Source organism: Aplysia californica, unplaced genomic scaffold (assembly GCF_000002075.1).
Source record: "Aplysia californica isolate F4 #8 unplaced genomic scaffold, AplCal3.0 scaffold00393, whole genome shotgun sequence".
Taxonomy (NCBI): Eukaryota; Metazoa; Mollusca; class Gastropoda; order Aplysiida; family Aplysiidae; genus Aplysia; species Aplysia californica.
In genome coordinates this window covers 255306-263705 of record NW_004797663.1, presented here as the reverse complement: position 1 = coordinate 263705, position 8400 = coordinate 255306, and positions in this window count along the sequence as shown.

Here is an 8400-nt window from a genome sequence, read left to right as displayed (position 1 = left end):
CAGGCAACTTTTAAGGAACACTTACTCAATCAGATATAATATTCTCTCTCTCTCTCTCTCTCTCTCTCTCTCTCTCTCTCTCTCTCTCTTTCTCACTCTCTCTCCCTCTCCCGTTGCCTCTCACGCCCCCCCTCCTCTCTCTTTTTCTCTCTCCTCCCCTTCTCCCTCTCCATTTCCCCATCCCTCACCCTCTCTCTCCACGTCCCTCTTCCTCTCCCCCTCCACCCCTCTCTCTTATTCTCCCCATATATGTATATGTATAATGTACACATATCCTTTGAATATAGATAAGTGTATAGTCTTGTTATCTATGTTTGTATGCAACAATGTGGTGCTGACAATGCAAGTGCTACTGACAACATTTGACGTGTTTAATTTTATAGTTTACCTTGCGTTATACACTGAACATGCATTATATTACCTGTTCATAATAACTGAAATAATAACAGTAATGTTTTTATGATTAATATATAATATTGACTCTGACATAATCAAGTTCCTCCTTATTCGAGCTTTTTTTCCGTTTGTCATTGGTTTATTTAGACTTTGTTCTTTATTGCTTTATGTACATGTCAAGGACTACTATACTACTGAGTATAGTAGTCCTTGGTACATGTATTTATGACATTTATTTCGTGGCCTTGTATCTCTACTACAGTAAAAGGATAAGAATTTATTGTGAATGGAGAAGGAATATAAACATGTGTTTTCTTCTGTCATATTTGTGAGGCGTGCTGACGAAATGAGTTACTTCCATAGATTTATCTCCTTTTAAACCTATAGTGTACATCTATGGTTACTTCTTGCAATCTGCAAATGCAAAGACCGGCCTTAAATCGTCACAGGGGTCAAATTTTTTACTTTCAACTGATGGTGTTAAAAAGAGCAGCTGTTGACACTGCTTGCATTTCATAGAAAGCCAGAATAAAATGGTGTGGCCACCTGTTACGTATGTCATCTGGCCAGCCAGCCAGCCTCGAGAGCCTAAGACACCAAGCACTCAGGCTATAAATGAAGAGGAAGGCCCCGCAAAAGATAGATTAAGGGTGTCAGTCAAGGGAACCCTCAGAAAACATATTACCACATCTGAAAGAGCTGCGGAGCTGGCCTACCATAGGCATCACCTCTCAACGTTTAACCGCAACAGAGGATAAAAAAGTAAGTTAAATGCCATTTTCGTAAAATTTGAATTTATTTTTTTCTGTTCGTACTAACAGGTTGTATAGGGGTAAAATCTGAGAAGTAACTCAAGTTGTTAACACACCTCACATTTTTTGTTCCGACCACATAAGACACAATATGTATGTGTGTGTTTGTGTGTGTGTGTGTGTGTGTGTGTGTGTGTGTGTGTGTTTGTGCGTGTCTGGAGAAAGGTCCAAGTTGTAGGAAAGTTTAGATATTGAAAAAAGGGTACTTTATACTTGAAGCAAATTCAATGCTGAACACGCTGATTTTTTAAAAACTTTTTAATTAATATCTTATGTACTTTTAAAGATTATGCCTCAATTTGTAACACACGGTGTAAAAACAAATTTAGGAGAAACATCCGATTTTCTAGAACATAATATATTTTAATTTTTTGGGAATTACAACACGTTGCAGAAAATAATTGATTTTAAAAAAATATATAGACTTCAGATATGAAAAAATCCTTCAATTTGTTGTTAAGAAATTGTTAAATGTGTGTTCTCTGATGGAGCTAAACTTTTGACTAGATACGACCTTTTTGGCCTTTTGACCCCATTACTCAAAAACAGCTTTGCGGACAACTGTGACCTTTCTCCGCACTCACACACACGCAGACACACACACTCACACACACACACACACACACACACACACACACACACACACGGACACACACACACACACACACAATATTATGACAATACCATGTCCTCTGCTGAACGCTAATATTGATGCAATGTACGTCATGTGCCTTTGCTTTATCTCTGACCGCTACGTCACACATGCCCTCGTTGTGTCTGTGGGGTCGAAAAACTTAAAAAATGTGAGGCAGCGTGGTGGAATCAGGCTCTCGTCAATTTTTGGGCATGTAGAGTTATTGATATCATCTTAAAGCTTGTTCATTTGTCTTTATTTGGGTGAAAAAAATATCCATTTATATTGAATACAAGTCGAGATATTTGCGAATGAAGGGGGTGGGGATCAACTGTTTTCAGAGGTAAGATTAGTGAGAAAATGGCCGCCAAAGATTAGTTATTTCCTTAGCTTAAAAGTCCGTGGTAACTGAAAATTTACATTTTTTGTGCCTTTAATCAACGTTTTTCAGAAAAATCCTCCCAGAAATGAGTTCTTTAATGGGCCTGAAAGGTGTTGAGCCAAAAAACAAATATTTGAAAAAAATTCACAAACCTGTAGAAAACTGCAAGTTTCTTCAATTTGATTATTTTGACGAGAGCCTGATTCCACTACGCTGCCTCAAAAATGGTAACGTTGGTCAGCTGCTATTCTTATGTAGTAAACGCACACATTGGAATTTAGAAAATTAGTTTCTTCCTATTCGGTGGTATTAGTTACAAGTTGAGTCAAAAACTGTTTTGTCGAAATTTTCAGGGTCTAACTTTTGAAGGAAGTAAAAAGAAGAAACATACGTTAATGTAGATATAGCCTAATTGTTCTATGAATCATACAGTTTATCTTTGTCTGTCTGTCCCCCTGTCTGTCTGTCTGTCTGTCTGTCTGTCTCTCTGTCTCTCTCTCCCTCTCTCTCTCTCTCCCTCTCTCTCTCTCTTTCTCCCACCGTTTCTCTCATTCGTTCTTCCTCTCCCACCCCTTCTACCTCTCTCTCAAAATTTAATTTGCCCTTTTCTACTTTTTCTATGTGTCATACTGCTCAGTTGACCCCAACCCCAACTCAATCTTACAAGAGACTACCCTGACCCAACTGCTTTTTATATCATTATAAATACATTTACATGTACTAACAAGCATAGCATTGGGTATGATACTTATTCCCGCTTATTGGAACTCTTGGAGTATTAAAGTATTGCTAAAGATGAAGATAAAAGATTGTGTGCCTTTTTATGTCTACATTGTCCATGTGACGCATATTATATGTCACGTGGTGTCCTTATACTGTGGGGGAAAACACCACTTTGTTTTTTCTTCTCATTGTATTTGACAATTTGAACGACGTCCAAATTTATATTATTATGATATGTATGGAATACTGCTTTGTCCAGTCTTTTTGTTCTTTGTCAGTTTATTAGATTTGTACACTTTTATGTATATTATATTTTTTGTTTGTTTACTGTGTTCTGCCTAGTAGTAGGTCTATGTAGTTCATCATCATCATCACCATCCTTTCTCGTCAGCATCACCATCCTTTCTCGTCATCATCACCGTCACCATGCTTCTCATCTTCACCACCCTTTCTCGCCCCCGTTCCGAAGTACAGCTCTCCATGTATTTCTGTCCAGCTGTATCCCATCTGTTTAGGGTCCGAATATAAGTCGCGCCCCCCCCCCCCTTCTTCCAGGTGCTTTTAGTCTTTACCTGTTTTTCTCTCATTGAGGATTCCATTTAAACGTTTTGTGTGTAGTGTTCGTATTTCGTTTTCTCAAGGTGTATGCAGTGTTCAATTCACTTACATTTTCTTTTACTGATCTCTTCTTCTAATGTCTGTAGATTTATTTATTCCCTTAGTTGTTCATTTCTTATGGTGTCAGGCCAATGACCTTTTAGGATATGTTTTAAGCATCTGTTGACGAATTGGTACCGTAGAATTTAAATGTTCTATCTGCCATGTTTAGCCTTTTTGAGTTACTAAGACATTGCGGTTAGAACAAAAGGTTGTATCTTCTCTATCAAAATCATGAGATTATTCCAAGTCATTATCAAGAAATTCAAAGAATTACATTCTGAAAAACTTGACACCTTGTGAAACTCCAAATTTTTAACGTCAAATGTCTCAAGACTAGGTACTGAACAGATAGGACTGTGTAATTCTAGGGTTGACAAATACCTTGAGCCTATTTTGTAAGCTGTACTTTTTGTTTGCGAAGTAGACGAATTAGACGGCCAGTAGCTGTTCTGGTGTTCATTTTGTCCCTGGTTATTTTAGGAATAGCTTACAGTACAAAGGGCAAAGTCAGTGTCTAGATTGTTGGAAATTTGGAGAGCAAGTGTTTGGCTGTATAAAGTCGGGCTGCATTTCTCTTCTGTCTGACAATATCATTATTCCATATTATTTTGGTTTTTGTTTTGTTTGTTTTATTTTATTTTGTTTTTTCTTTTCCTTTATTGCTTTTGCTCGTCTTACTGTTTCCTTGCACTAGATGACCATCTCTTGCTTCTGTTTGTTTTATTATACGTTTCCTTGCTCAGAATGACCATTGTTTTCAAAGTGTTTCGCTTTACTCAAACAAACAAACAAACGCGGGTGGTTGAAGAGTGTTTTGATGGGGTTTGCTTCTTCCTTCCTATCAAACGTCTATCGTCTTTATCTCCCCTCTTTCTTTTCTGTGTTTGTTACTCTCTTAAAAAACCTCTAATCTTCGGCGCTTATATGACCTTATTGTGTTTCAAGTGCCCTGAAACACTTACTTTAAAAAAAAGCAAACAAAAATCAAACCAACAAATGTACAAACCCAAATATACATACAGTATTCCTTCTTGTCCAGTGTCCCTACAACGGCTCGTTACCACCAAAATAACAACAGCTGAAACTACCATAACACATTGTCTGTGTGGCTGTTTGAATAAAGAGCTTCACAGCGTTGGTGGTTAGCGGGTGCTCTGGTGTGATTTGTTTCTTCTTAATTCCTATCAAACGAAACGTTTATCACTCGTATCTCTCTTCCTTCCTTTCTCTGCATTAAACTCTCTAGTAACTCCTCCAATAATCGACACTTGTATGACCTGATTGCGTTGCAAGTGTTGTGCGTAAAATTCTAATTAAAACAGAACAAAAGAGCTTCTGGGACGAACTTATTGTTGTAGTAAAGAGTTTTCGCTGACCGATTAATAATGTTTGTAAATACTGCTTAGTTGGTTTTTTTTATTAGTTTTTGTTTTTATTAGTTTGTTTTGGGTTGTTTTGTTTTTTTCATATGTTCACGAGCTTAGTGCTGTTTTGAACTAACTCCATTTTTCGTTTGTTTCGATTTTGATGTACATCACATTGGAAACATTGAATTGCAGTCCCAGCAAAAAAAAAAAAAACAGGGGCAAGTACATAATGGAGCTGATGTGCCACGGATTGCGAATATTCACGATTATAATTTTGGGTGTCATTCTTTAAAGAGAAAATTTTTTTTCAATTACTTTGACAGATGTGGCAAAAGCTACAAAAAGTTGGAAACTCAAGAAAGTACAGCTATAACATTGCACCCGGCTCGTGTGTTTGAAAATATCTCTGTTATACTAACGAGTCGTGGTAGTTTATCGTCACGCTCTTTAAAATAAATGCCCAAATCAATTTAAACCATTTTGAGGAAACTTTATTTCGACCTCTGTGAAACGAATGCATTTTGGTACACTAAATTGATTGTATCTTTGAATTATTCTTTTGTCCAAGTGAACTATTACCAAGCTGTGCTAATTCTTTTTAACCCCCTTATTTTAGTACGGTTGAAAGCAACGCATTATAGAAGAAAGCCAGTAGCAATGCATGCAATACTTTGTTCATTATCATCGTTCTTGCTTATTTGTTGTACATCTTACGGTACCGTTGTGCTGTGTCAAGGAACGATAAGTACTCGCAAAGATGGTTTACTCTCAAATCAAACGTAATGTGTCATCGACAATCCAAGCCCAATGCTACAAATCTCCACCCTCCCCACACGCACACACATACACACAACTTCTCTATCCTTACCACTAGCACTAACCGAAGCGCTAATGAATACTTTTTCTTTTCATAACAATATTATTCTTATTAGTTGTTCCCCCAGCCATGTGTATGTATACTCACGTCTCTCAAGCGTGTGCAACCACGTAGACGAAGTTGGAAAGATCAAACAAGTTCAGCATTTTAAATAGTCAACAGAAATAAAACGAACTAGTGTAAAAGGTAAAGTCACATTCTGTAAAATCCGTCAAATTCGGAAAAAAAGAAACATCCCACTGACTACCTAATTAAGAGTTCCGAAAGGCTGGGGATGCTACACACTCCGCTACCTTAGAATTACAAAGTTCTGTCAGAACATAATGTTTAAGGCTGTTTTAAAGACCATGGTGTCATTAACCAAATGTTCTATGTCAGCTCTATCAAAATCGTAAGACTATTCGGAGTTGTTATCAAGACGTTCAAAAAAGTGCTTTCGAAAAAGCTTAACATGTCTGTGAAACTCAAAATTTTTCACGTCAAAATTATCAATGCTAGAGGTACTAAGCAGATAGGACTTTGTATTGCTAGGATAGCGACTTGCTAAAGATAATAAAAAATATTGGATGGAGCAACAGAACTGTGGTTTGTTAAGCGACTTTTTAGAATTTCTAGGAAGGAAAAGACATCAAATAGGCAATACACGATAGAAGTCGGAGTTCGCAGCTTGCTGATTTAAAAAAACAAAACAATTAAGAATAGGCAAACACAATTTCTGGGACTCTTGAATCGACACAAATTTAAGGCGTTGAACGTCTTGACTTCACTGGATAAACAATGGAAGGCAAACATGGCAGGGGCGCACCCAGATCAAATTACTCGGAAAATCTGGTCCGATGGGAGTCGGTAATATCTAGAGGATAATCATTGATAATTAGTAATATTTAAAGTTGTTACAGCTTGTGAGTGAGCAAGGAAATGAAAGACGAACCTAGACCGCCGATGTCTGTTAAGGGCTTATATATAATAACTAGCTGGGGACCCGTTCGATGAACGGTGTCACAAGAATCGATCGTCAAGTCATTTTGGAACCAGTGCGCACTGCTTGTACAAAGGAGCCTCATATGCTTACAATGGCGTCTTAGAAGACGGACTTTTCCAAGATTAGATCTAAACAAAACTAATGAAAAACTAAAAGTTAAACTACAGTGACTTCAGACTCCTTAATATAATTTTGCACCCTTTAAATGATTCTGAACCAACGTTAATTTTTTTTTTCAAATTCGAAAGTTGAGTGACTCAGAAGTTTTAGGCTACCGAAGTGACGAACTTTCACAAATATAAATAATGTATATAGAAATCTAGATAGTATTATAGTGATGATACGTGCCTCCAATAAAAATAATAAATACTCAATAGCATCAGTATCACCTGTGTACTTTAGTTTAGAAGCTGGACTTATTAAAACTGATTGTTCTTTCTGAAAAACAGGATTACTAGTCAGAGTTGACTGCTTCATATCTTAACAAGAGATGTATAACTCGGCATGTGTCACTACTACTGATATAGTAATTACTGCTTTTCACGAGTATGATAAACAGTCTTACTTACACCAAACTCCAAATTGCTCTCAGCTTTGAAGAAATTTGACTAACAGAAATCAGTTGCTCTTGATATTCGTTCATTTTTTGTTTTGTTTTGTTTAACAAAGTTTCACTGGTGTTTTCTTTCTTTAGTTGAAACTCCGACTCCTATGCTAGATATAGAATATCTTTTTTGTGTTTTCCATTAATTTCGTCCGCTGAGTGTTAAAATGTACTAACTCCTACATTTTTAATTAATAAATTACAGTTTTATAGTCTGTGATAACTGCTGTATGTGCAAAAGAAATGTTTTGGTAAAAATTCTAAATTCTAAAAAAAACCAAACCAACAACAACCAAACAAAGAAAAGCTACAAACTATAAAAAAAAAAACCAAGAGAAAGTAAATTGTTTAGTTCCAATTGTTAAAAGGATGGCATTTTTTTTTCTTTCCGGATAATTTTTGGGTTTAGTACATCTTAACGAATGGCCAACAATGCACTATCTTTGAATTACAACGTTCTATCTGACATTTTTAGCTGTTTTGAGTTGTTTAAGAACATGAGTTCAGAAACTAAATGCTCAATCTGCTCTATCAAAATCGAAAGATTGTTCAGAGTCGTTATCAAGATATTCAAAGAATTGCATTCGAAGAAGCTTGACATGATGTGAAACTCGAAATTGTTTACGTCCAATTTTTGAAAACTGAATACTAAGTAGATAGAACTTTGTAATTCTGATGTTGCGAATATTGTCTGGATGTTCTAGATGATTAATTATAGTGCTTGTTGATTGGCTATTGAGACTACAATTATTGTTAGTAAAGAAAAGCGTTGCTGTATTTATTGTTCAGATGATTATTATTTTTTAAATTGCGAAATTGCAAAATGATGGTTAACGAAACTGCTGATCTTTGCTTAACAATTGATATATTATTGTAAATTATTTCATGTCGTTTTGTTTGTATGTATTACAAATATATGGTTACATGTTCATATATATATTTATATATCTATATATATATATT